Below are 12643 nucleotides of genomic sequence, written 5' to 3'. Positions count from 1 at the left end.
GAGAGACTCTATTGTCTCTCATTGTCGCGCGACGCGTGCGTGTACCGAACAACCCTCCTGAAAATGCCGCGGCCCGATTCTCCGAGAACGCTCGACCTGCTCCTCTGGAATTAATTAGCTCCGACGTGGCCGCTAATTAGCAAATCGAGTCCTCTCGGGTGTGCCAGACATTGGAAAGCGACCGAACCTCCTCTTCGTACCACTTTCACGTGGCGCGTGTTTTTTCTTACTCTCAGCGAGAAACGAGGGGCACTCTTTGGATATCCAGGACTCATGATTATTGGCTGATTTTCTTTCTTTATTCATTCGACGTTTCTTGTTATTCTTGCCGGTTCTCTTACCGCTCGTCGTCGTCGCTTGATCGATACGACCGCTTAACCGGGATCGGCGAGAAGGTTATCTCGATGGACGTTTCTGCGACCGAGTTTCTTGGTTAATTCGTTCCGACTGGCAGATAACGCGGCCAATGATAGCCCCCGTGGAAAAATATTAACGAGCGCCCGGCGAGAGGGGTGTATAACGCGAATCTAATTAAGAGTACGAGGGAGCCTGAGATGTTTACCGGGGAACAGGTTTCCAGACGATTAGGCTAACGACGAACGCTTCTGACCGAGCGTACTTGGTCTCGCTCGTGCGGCTACCAAACATGGAATTATACTGGTTACTGCGGAACCAATGACCACAGCCGGCCACAGGCTGATTCTATGTTTAATAATAAACCGAAAATGTGAAGTAAAGTCGAGGAAATTCAATTCAAAGATCCTTCGAACCAAAATCAGAAGCAATTTTTAATAAAAATTATTTCTTACGCTAGAGATACTTTGCAAAATGAATATTAATAATTGTATAGAAAAAACATAATAGTATCTGTAGTCGTGTAAGCATTTCTATGGCCACGAATGTATAAATATTCGTGCTCGTTGGGGAGCAACGTTCTTTATCTTTGTGTGTGCATAAAAGGGTACGTCGACCTGTTAAGATCTATGGCACTTGTGTTTCCTATATACTTTTGTTACTTTACCGCGAGGCCCGTGCATTTATTTGCACTTCATTTCCATTATTCATAAAATACGTCTGCGTAGGATTTTCAATTTATATTTTGTGCCTTGTCCCGTCGCGAATTCTATTTCTACTCTTCCTCCGCAGGAACATCGAACCTTTCTTTGCAATTGCAATTGATAGGGCAATGGTACACCTACTACTGGAATTTGAAAGAACAGCTGAAAATTTAGAAAATGCAAATGGAAAAATTTCCAATTACCAGACGATCGAGCCACAACTCGATCCACGAACTATGAGATCCACGTTTCAAACACCGGACACGTTTCAGCAACGAATCGATGACTGAACGAGAATCTACGAGACCGGTGATCCCGCTGATAACTCGAACGAACGAGAGGAAATTCCGTCGTGTCGCGATCTACCATGGTCGAACGTTGGAATCGCGATTCGTTCGGTTATCGTTGTGCCCGAACGACGGTGATCCATCAGCCTCGTGTCTCCTTCGTCCTGCTCGCTATTAAATAATTCAATGAACCGCCGTCTGTCGCGGCACGAACGGAGGAGAAAGAGAGGTAGCAGCGAAGAAACGGTAAAAAATCCGGATAGTCAAGCACGGTTACGCACGATTCGAGGTGATTCGATGCGTGACATTGCTCGTTTAAGTGGTCGCAGAGTGCAACGCGAGTGCACTTTTTCCTTAACCGCGCGGCGCATTGTCGGCGCCGCACCGCGCTGGTTATCGCGCGTTAATAAGAGGTGTCTCCTGTTTCCAGAATCGCGCTCCTGCCTTTTTGCTCTATTGTTGGTGCGTCGGTTACGGAAGTCGTCGTGTCGTCGACCCGGCCAATCAACGAGCGTCAAAAACGTTCGTAATGCAGTTGCATCTTATCAATCTTGGATAAGTTTCGGTATATAACTTAAATTGACTACCAGAAACCGTTTAAAATTGGTTTCAGAGCTGGATGTCCTACCATTTTTGAGATATCGTGGTAAGAAATTTTTGTACAATTTTGGGACTAGGTATGCGCTATTCGATACTGCGCATACACAGAACCTAACCTAATCTAACCTAACCTTACCACGATATCTCGAAAACGGTAAGGCATCCAGCTCTGAAACCAACTTTAAGTTTCTTGTAGTCAATTTAGGTGATATACCGAGTCTGAGTTCTCAATTTTGGTAGGGCCATTCGGAAACACAGCCTCAATCTTAATTCGCTGAATTTTAATATGAAAAAAGTCTATATTGAAGAATTGCTACTAAATTTCTGTCAATCGGAATCCTTTAAAATGGACCGAACACCTTCGGAACGCCCATTGAGATCCTCGTAGCAGTCCTCGGAACAGGAGATGCTCGTTTCCATTTAACGGATGCGATCGTAACAGAACCCTAGACGAGAGACCATCTGCATCCGGTGTAACAACGAGTCGAGCGTTGTCTCGGAGTGCAGCAGGCTGATCTCGCGTGTGTAGACGCGCGTTTACCAGTTCTCCTTCTCTCCGTCTGTACCTCGGACATGAACGCGGGCAACGAGCAGGAACGAGGGGGAACGAGAAAGACCTACTAGACGCGAGTGTTCGAGGAGGATGGTAAATGGTAAATGGTAAATGGGAAATTGTAAATGGTAGGCCACTAGTGCGCACCGAACATGAATGAATGGAACCTGCTTCGCCACTTGCATACCCATTATAGGAATCGAGTGAACGTGTACGTGTACGTACGTGGGCACACGGTTAACAGAGACTTCGCGTGTGACCATTACGCACACAATTTCAAACAGTGTGTGTTCAGACACGTGTAGACACGCGACCGTCTCGGTACACAATACGTCGATCTGTTTATCTGTCTGTCGTTCGTGCAGCCACTCGATAGACCGTTTGCTTAATAGATCTTCTCGGCTGAGTCAATTGTAGTGATTCGCATTTATTTCAGGCGTCGCGACGCTTAAGTATCTGTTTCTGATTTTGATTTGTGAGCGAAATTGGCCGGTTAGAAATTGAATTATTAGAAGCGCGAGTGTACAGCACTAGTTGTATAACATTGTCTCCATTCGCTATTCAAATGTCCCTCTTAAAATTATACACAAATTCAGCTTTCTAAACGACAAAGAAATCTCTCCCGTTTAGATCGAAGTTGACGATTGAAAACTGCGATGATTTAATTAGAGGCTGTTGCATACGAGTTTTGTAATCTGTGAACGGGGTTTCACGCTTGTTTTATGAATGCCAGTTTCGTTAATTGGTAACCGCGAGGTTTAACAAGGTGGTCGAAAGCAGTAAAACGATGAAATTTTCATTCCGAACGCGATCACCGATTCCTTCTGTCATCGTTGCTTCTGAACGTTAAGAAAAGTGGCTCGTTACACGCGAGACAAACCGATAATTACCATTCCGTTTAACGCAGCGAAGAAATTTACCGGCCAATATATTATATCCTTTACGCGTTCGACAACGGGCTGAGTTTAATGATTTCATTCGCGTCGCGACGGATAGCGTCCCCCCGTAAACACTGTTGCACAACAAGTGGAAACCGCGTCGATTTGTTCGACGTCCTTTTAAATCAAAGCAAACTCATAATACTAACTCTCTTGTTTCTCGTGCAATCTCGTAACGACACTGCGAATATACTTAAAGTATATCTTTCTTTCTACCTTGCTCCTCTGTCACGGGGAGACGGTTTTACGAGCCTGACCGCCGCTTGAAACGATGAACATTTTTTTTAATTTCTCTTTTCACGGTGGCGAAACCTGTCGTTAACGATGTCGCAAATTCGTCCTACTTTATCTGTAGCATTCGGGAACAGATACTTTCGAAGATTAGACTTTGGAAACTAAGTTTCGACTTCCTCGAGTAATCCTATTAATTTTGCTCTGCAACTTTGTTTCAGTGTTTTGAAAATTAAATTTCATTACTTACAATTATCCGATGAATTTTGAATCTACGTCCAAGGTAATCGAGTGAAAAATTAACACAAGATGCACCGAAATGTTAATAGAACGATCAGAGAAATAATTAAGACCGATTGGCAAGACGTATCGTGGTCAACTGACATTCGTGCTCTTTCAATTCGCTATTGCTGATGATATATCTACCGATTTGAGAAACGTAAGTACGCGGGTTGTCGTCAGGCAGTAACACGTTTCGCGTCGTGTTACCTAACGCGAAGATATTACCTTTAGGGAAGAAAGTTCGATCGCAATTACACGGTAAACTTCATCCTGCCGGCTCTTCCTGGACGGTTTCCAGGTACCATCGCTGCTCCTGGTCTCTCGATATGTCAAGAGGATACGATATATCGCAGCTGACCGTTTCATCTTGTGCAATAGGTTAAAGGGTTAAAGAGTTCAAAGATCATATTGTACGAGAAGTTTGAACGATCCCGCTTATCCCGCCGTTCAAATCACCGTCTCTAATCAACATACGCGAGTATATTTTAATACTTTTCATCAGCGTCTGTCTAGCTGGTTTCGTTCTGAACGAGGAAAACATCGTGAATATTTTTTCGAATTCGAGGAACAGGGATTGATTAATTGCGGTTAAGAAACGAAAAGAAAAAACGAGATGCTGGCAAATATTGACGCACTCCGATCGAGCGGATCGAAGGTCGTTAGGCTCGTTAATTTTCGTTCGAAACGGTAACACTTCAACTGACTGAACGATTATCATACGTATTCGATCCGTAAAAGGATCGCGCGATATCCTCGCGATTTGTCAGAACTAAGCGTATCGTTCAAAATTTAAGTAATCGTTTGATCGATACGTATTTAACAGTCAGACTGTCGGCTCTTTGGATCCTTGACGTTTCCGCTCGAGTTATGCATCAGCATTGTAAGTTATTTGAAATATCACGGGATCCAGGCAAATTTAATCAGTTGCTATTTCGACGATACGATCCTCTCCGTCTGCCTCGAAGCGTCTGATCGAATTAATTGATGGCGGCTCGAAAGTAGCGATCGAAAGTAAAGATTACGAGTCCGGAGGCGGGACTCGCGATTCCGTTTGAAAAATGACAAGCCTCTTACAACTCGCGACACCGTTACAAATGCTAGAAATTGATCGATCGAATTTCCTGGACTAGCCACCATAAAGGTAAATCGAATGGTTATAAAATTCTTTTCTGTAATAGAGCTGAGATTCAGGAGACTTAAATTTTTCATTGAACAAATGACAAAATTAATAAATCTATACTTTAACATTATCTAAGACTTCTAAAGATGCATCGAAGCTAATGTAGTGCCATCAGGATGCGCACTCCTCGTAAAGTATTCCATGCTCATGTTCCAGCTCATTGATTAGCTAATAAGTTTTAATTGGTCAGTTAATTAACGAAGAGAAAAATAGCAAAGTACACAAGCAAGGTACTCGAATTAATTAAATTAATACATATTTACTTGACCAGCATAAAGCAGAGTTAACATCCCCGTTGCGATCAAGTAAATTAAATAAAATGACAGAATTTCTTTATAGATTATGATAATTATCGTATAACTGATAACGCAACGATCGCTTCGTATCTGAAGGGTTAACACAACGTAGTTTTATGTTCGATGCCTGGATTTTACGAATTCGCGTTAGCAATCGGTCGCCCTCGATCGCCTTAGATAGTATCTTCCGGTTTCGAGTAATTATCGAACCGTTTGCTCGAAAGATTAATATGCTGGCGCGGTAAACGATCGTAATAGCGCGTCATTAGGAGTTCGACTACGCTCATTGAATTTGCATTTTGAACGGCATTAATATTTTAAGTACGGGAAAGACGGGGAGGTTGCCGCGATTACGGCGTGAAAATTCAGGCGTATCGCGCGGAATCCGGCCCCGGATTAATCGACACAATTACGGACGTCGATAAAACGGCGAGAAGAACGGCAAATGCAGCTCGCGACTCGTTATACGGCTACCTTCGATCGCTTCGCGTGATCACCGAGAAGCATTATTCCGGAAATTGCCGCGTACACTTTTACCCGATACCAATCGCGGCCTCGATCGATCAAGAAAAGAGAGAATCAAGTATTTCTTGAGCTTCGATCGCGCGGAATCGTCGCCAGGTTACTGATTTATGTGTAGCTCCCTCGTCAAAACTAGCGCGGTTACTTGTACATCACTGTTCAAAAGTTCTTCAGAAAAGAAAAGAGAGAAAGAAAATATTGATCGTCAGAACAGCGGAATAATTACAGGAAATACCTAATTAGAAGCCTTGATTAGTATATTGATAAGAAAATGATTGAAAGAATCTTAAATTTATGCATCGACTATGGAATAAAATGAAATGATAAAGCATTTGTTTCTGGGGTTTATCTAAAATGTAATAAGTAACCCTGTAAGACTTTTGAGCGGTGGTGTACTTAGTCGCCACGTATCTGATTATATTATAATGATTAATGGCATCCACCTTCGAAACGATAACGTTTCAATTCAATTTATGATCGACCATACATTAAGTCCAGCCAGTTAATGCCTCGCGATATATCATGTTGGAGCACGAAAGCGTAGATACTCCGGCAAAGATTTGCCCTAAAACGTGGCGAATTTTTCAGCTGTTCCTAACGTTGTAACCATAAATCATTCTTGTCGTGTAAACCTACGGTGAAACAGATGGAAAAGGGTTACAGAAGAAATTCTATGGAACTATGTGCCGATAAGTTTGCAACGAGATTCGTGTTAGCAGCAACGTTGAATAGCAAAGTATCGTGTTTAATTGATGCAAAAATAACGTGTTATTATCAAATTTTTACGCGGTCCGTTCGAAACTGGAACGACATCGCCTATGCAGGCATTGAAATCACCGGGTCGCGTCGTAACGCGCTTAATAAAAATCAGATTTTTTCGCTTTATTTATTTTTTAACGGTTAGTATAATTGAATTTAAAGCAATAGCAAGCAACGATGATCGAAAAGCAAAAATATTCACGAAGAAGAGCGCATAGGTGTTCTGGATTCTGTTTGTTCGCGTTCCTCCGGTCGTGGAGGAACCCGTAGCGGAGGGTTCGAGTATCAGAAACCAGTTCGAAGCCAGCGAAGCATTATGATCCCGAATACGCATCCGTGGCCCGTTAACTAATCTCCCTATGGCGACCTTCCATTAGCTCGATTCCACGGCCGATACATCATCGCACGCGGCGTTCTTCTCTCTTCCATCTCCGGGGCTTCGTTTCTCTCGTTGAAGAACGGAACAAGATGAACCACCACGGGTGGGGCGTCGTTTTCGCAGCGGTTCAAGCTCGTGTCGATCGTAATAAGTATAATATAGTGATTGCAAGGAACGAGAAGTAACCCCGGGATACGAGGCTCGCGATGGCTACGGAGCTTGTTATCCGGATAAATTGTTAATTAAGTGGAAAATAGTTGAGCATTGTTACGTTTCAGTATGAATCAAAGATTGAAAATTTCATTTCAATAATTTAAGTAATTAAAAGAGAGATGCTAAGTGTTCAGGATCGTTTTCCTTGCAATAATATACTCAGTCTATGACACAACCATTCCTTTCAAATCCAACCTTTCCAATTCTGAACACCTAATTACACTATTCACATCGCACCACCATTTATATTATATTAATACTGTAATTATAGCGTGGATAATGACACATTCCTTTCAGAAGCAACCTCAACTCTCGCCTATACTTAAATCCTTCTTTAAATCCAATGCAAACCTGAAACTACATATAATCCAGATTGCATAGATTAAAGATTTCTATTTGATTCTTTTTTTTAATGTATCCTATAAATTATAGTCGTTAATTACCATATTTTTGTAAGAATAATCGGAAGAGAGTAACGTCTCGAGCGGATTTTAGCCCGGGGCCAGCTTCCGCCGTTCGACAAATCATTCCTCGTTAACGCTCGTCTTCTTCTTCGTCCTCGATCTCAGAGAAAAAGTATCGATCTGCAAAATATCTGACGATTGAAACCGGTTAACGGTTCCTAGTTTCTCTTCTTTTCGTCTAAACACCTTTCCGCGAAGATCAAGTTTTCCTACATCATCGAAGTTCCCGTCGAAAAGCCGGGTCTGGTAGAAGAAATCTCGACGCGAGTATCGTCGGACAGTTCCATCAGTTCCATCGGTTCCGAACAAGTGGTCGCGCGGAAAGTGCCATTTCGCAGCGTCAAGCTTTCGAGATGCTTTCCCACGCGGACGGAGCGCGCGTCAAGAATCCTCTCGTTACAAATTGTTCCTCGTTAAGATGATTTTTCGTCCGTCGTGGCGAAAGAAGCATCGAACAGAAACGAAAGAAGATAGGGAATTTTTGTCGTTTCTCAGGACCGTCAGCGTGTTAGCCTGACCCACCTAACGGTCTCTTCCTCTCGCGCGGATTTATCCTTCTTCGTTCCTCGTCCTCTTGTTCCCTCTCGTCCCCTCTCGTCCCCTCGTCGGAACATCAGCGTCCCAGGTGATAACCGCACGTCCACAGTCAGGAATCTTCGCGGCAGGTAAGCCGAGACGCGGCACCCAAAGGTACCACACGATTACTCTCCTCCGCTCGTGAAAGGTGCTTCTCTGGCCGAGGAAGGCAGAGAAGGTAGGGGCCGAAGATCGTGCGCGGTCGCGCGAGCTCGCGCGGCGAATGGCGTCCGATGGACGGACCGTACTCGGGACGGACCAAACACGATAATATTCACGCAATTTTCTGCGCTCGCGAACACGCCAACAAGCAGACGAGGCAATTAGCGTGACAGTATCGCGAGCGGATGTCCCTCGCGTTTTTCGCCTCTCCTCGTTCCCTGTCGCGATCTCGTGATCGAGGGCATGCTTTTCTTTACTCCTCTTTCCTTTTTTACCATCGCACTCCTTCTTTTCCCCCGATTTCACGGATGATATGGTAATTCGTCGGACGATTTGCGGATGATAAAGTAATGAACGGACGCGTAGAGGAGAGATATCTTCACGAAATCGTATCTGTGTTGTTTCTATTTTCACAACATCGCCAGACTGTCCATTTGTATTTGTTTATTTCCTTCGATGATGCTCCCTCGTGGATCTCAATCGCGTGAATATTTTGACGATCGTCGGGATTCTTATAGCGATATTTTATAGCGTTTTTGTCGTCCATAGACAGGCGAGCCTGATATATCTTCCCGAGGACGATTCAAAGTCCGCCAGCTTGTTGCATTCGATCGAAGTCTCTGATATTCAAATCAATTATCTGCGCTTTTTCTGGTGGATATAAAAATACATCTGACACTCGGTTTCGATATCGATCGTTTTAGGAAGAATAAAGACTCGAGGAGGCTATTGATTTATCGATATTTTTAAGTCGAACTAGGGACGTTGATTTTTCCGGGAGCCGGAGGATTCACAAAGCGGAAAGTGTCGGGTCGCGTCCCGTTGTTCCGGAAATAATGGTAGGAAGCTGAGACAAGAGGTGAAAAGGAACGGTCGCAGTAAGTAGCGAACAGCTCGACAATACCCGACGGGAGTGCTTTTTAGCTCGCGGCTCTTTTACCCTCCTTTCGCTGCCATTCAGCGAGAACGTCTCGCCATTATTGGCCATTGTGGCGAGCAGAGTAGCGAGGCAAAGAAAACGCCCGTGCAACCCCCTTCGCTCGAATCCCTCTCAGTGGGTTAACGATCGTGTTATTAGCGCAAATCAAATTGTCGACTGTCTCACGAGAACAGAAGGAAATGTTCCACGGTCCAATTTATCGGCGACACGCAACAGCGACCCGTTAATTTGCATATCGAAATCAAACGCACGCTTGCTTAAAATCATTCTATGATTTTCTTTTCCCAATACCCTTTATTCCCTACTGGATACTGGGATATTACTTTTGGAAACTTTTTTCATCTTACACGTTTGTGAATAATTTTAAATTACAGTGTATTTATTACGAGTAATTATCATAATCCTGTTACTTTAAATAATATTTGTATAAAAGATATACGTTGGTAGGAAATAAATCATTGTGAAAGGCATCGCGTGAGACAGACGGATCCAAGAGGGTTAAAACGGTCAACCCTTCCTGCGATTCACAGGAACGAGTGTCCTAACAACTTAAACACGTATATCCGTTAATCCCTCGTTAATATGCTTTCGCGTGATTCTCCGCGTCGTTTCTTTCCCGATACATACTCAATAGAGAGGGTCGTTTTCGCTCGGTTAATCACGCGATTCCACGAAATTCTTAATGCAAAACGTTTACCCAATCAACGTAACGATACTTATGTTTTTCCTTCTTTTTCAAACGAGTAACCACAGTGGAAGAGCGTTTTCACGATAAAGGTAAAACTGGTTTGCCGCTTTTCACGCGATCCCTTTTGCATAATCTCGTCCCTGGTCATTGTCGTATTTCAACCGCGTTTCATCCGGTAGTGAACCCGTTTAATTAGCAGACTATAAAACACACGGCTAATACAATTTACACGTTCGGTTTGCCTATTCACTGTTTTTTCCTGCTGGCCTGATAAACACTAGTGGATCGAGCGCGATCCGCGAAACTCCTGGTTATCCGCCCGCCGCGCCGCGTTAATTGCTGTATTTTCTCTTTATCGCTGTACCATTCGAGACATGAGCATCTTAAACGAGCGATAACGCGAGTTTCGAGCCTATTACCGGTGTCTCGATACCAATTATTGGAAGCTTCAGACCTCTTCTGTCCGCGCAATCTCGCGTTGCTCGACGTTTCAATTTACGCGCCCAGTTTCACCGCAATCAGGAAAAGATTACATTTAGGAAACTGTAAATTTTCAGGTAGCCTGAGAAAATTTCATCCGTCCTGATGAAAACTATGGATCGGTAAGTTCACTTAAAATTTCTATTTTTCTAAAATTTTTCATTTTTCACAGCCAACTTCTTACAAGATTTAAAAGTAAAACTTGTAGCTGCACTATTCAGACCTAGATCCTCTCTGGTAACTCTAATTCCGTTTGATGTCCTTACGCAATTCGCGAGCAACGGTTAATCTTAATACGGTTTTATAGCTCCATCAAGCGTTCACGAGCGTTACGATACGCGTCGCGTCGCGGCGTGCATCGTACCGTTGCAACGATTATCCCGCGGTTCGAACGACGCGGTTGATCACCCTTTTCAGGCTAATTGTCGATTAAACGGTGGCTGTTTATGATCGTTCGACACCGCAGCGGGGACCTTTTACCGGTGCACTCGATCGTCGTACGTGTCCCCGCAGCGAAATCACGATTTATTCTGCTGCTTTTTTCATCGCCCGCCAAGAGCATGCTTCAACGTACGTTTACCCGCTTGTGGGTTCCTCGCGCGTCTACCTGCATACAGGGTGGCCCATTACCCGCTCGTTAAACTCTCTGCGTTTGCGTTCCCGATCGCGAAATACCGCTACGTCTTTTCGTAATCGGTTTAATTGCACCGGGGAATGTTCGTCCGCGCTGTTTGTCGTGTAAATCGCTCGAAACGAGGCTGAACCGTTTCTATCGAAGATAAACGTTGTGATTTTTTTCTACTTTAGGACAATGTCCTTCTATAATATTATGTTGGTTCTTTTATAACTGCTGATATTAAAGAATTTACTGGATGGATTTTTCAAATGAAAATAGATTCATATTTAACCCATTACAGTACAGAATGATTCAATAGAATATGGACATCAGCGACAGAAACTCACCCTCTTAATCAACGCTTAATTACCCTTGAAATTAATTAATTTTCCTACGAATAATGGTTGTTGATATGAAATTTAGTTCGACCAGGTGCGAGGACGCGTTAGATATATTTAGAAGACACCCTATAGAAGGAGGAGAACCTGCGGGTCTTCGTGGGTACAAGGATGGTCAGGAAAGTGTCCAGCAGGCCAGACCGTCCAGGAGCGGTCACCCATTCCAAGGGTCATCCACTGGCTCTCCTCTCACTTAGCATAAAAGGGTAACTAGCAAATGCTCAATGCGAATACCATAATGGAACGAGTGTCCCATGGACATAATTAGGCGCTACCCATGGGAAATTCAGACCCCCATTTCGGGCTTTCCGTTTTGTGCGGACTCTACATAAGCTGGGCACTAGCAAAGGGTCATCGTTTGACGGACAGACAGGCACGAAATGCTTCCAATGTACGTTTTGCCTTTGGGCTAAAGTACACGTACTATATTAAATCTAATAAAATACTATACTGCTGTGAAACTTGTCTTTAGATTTCTTTTTGAAAAAAATTCCATATTCTTCAGACCCATTAAAATTCGGCACTAAACATGCAAGGATATAAATACGAAATTATATATTTCGTTGTAAAACGAACAAGCTAAACACAGTAGGTTTTTCTTGAAATTTACATAACAACAAAATAACATATTTAAATTTCAGTCGCGTGAAACATGACGGCGATAAGGATATGAAAAATTGGGAATCATTCGATGGAACGTTAAACGGAAGTTCACTTACGTCATGCGCATTATCTATAACATTTTTATCAGGGAAGAGCTGTTTTTCCACGATGTTGGTCGTTTCGAACAGGGTTATCGTGGGAAAGCGTGTACACGCGACACTCGAATACCATAAAAATGCCGACGAGTTCGAGAGACGAGCTAGCTCCGTTAACCATACGAGCATTAATCAATAATACATGAACATGGAAAGGGAATTCATCGAAACTAGTCTCTTTGAAATCGCTAGATTCCATGAAGAAGTAAACAAGGATTTAACGTTGTATTCGACGCGTAAATTTCGTCCCGCGCGCGCGTGAT

The 12643-nt window shown here is 43.4% G+C and overlaps 1 protein-coding gene across 3 annotated transcripts in view; it reads right to left on the bottom strand.

Annotated features, from left to right (window-relative positions):
* The window catches only part of LOC114877712 (protein grainyhead), a 52611-nt gene that overhangs the window by 38877 nt on the left and 1091 nt on the right, over nt 1-12643 (bottom strand). The window lies entirely within an intron of this gene.

The sequence above is a fragment of the Osmia bicornis genome, chromosome 15, assembly GCF_907164935.1.
Source record: "Osmia bicornis bicornis chromosome 15, iOsmBic2.1, whole genome shotgun sequence".
Lineage (NCBI taxonomy): Eukaryota > Metazoa > Arthropoda > Insecta > Hymenoptera > Megachilidae > Osmia > Osmia bicornis.
The sequence above is the reverse complement of the archived record's forward strand: the minus strand, read 5'-3'. Positions and strand labels throughout refer to the sequence as shown.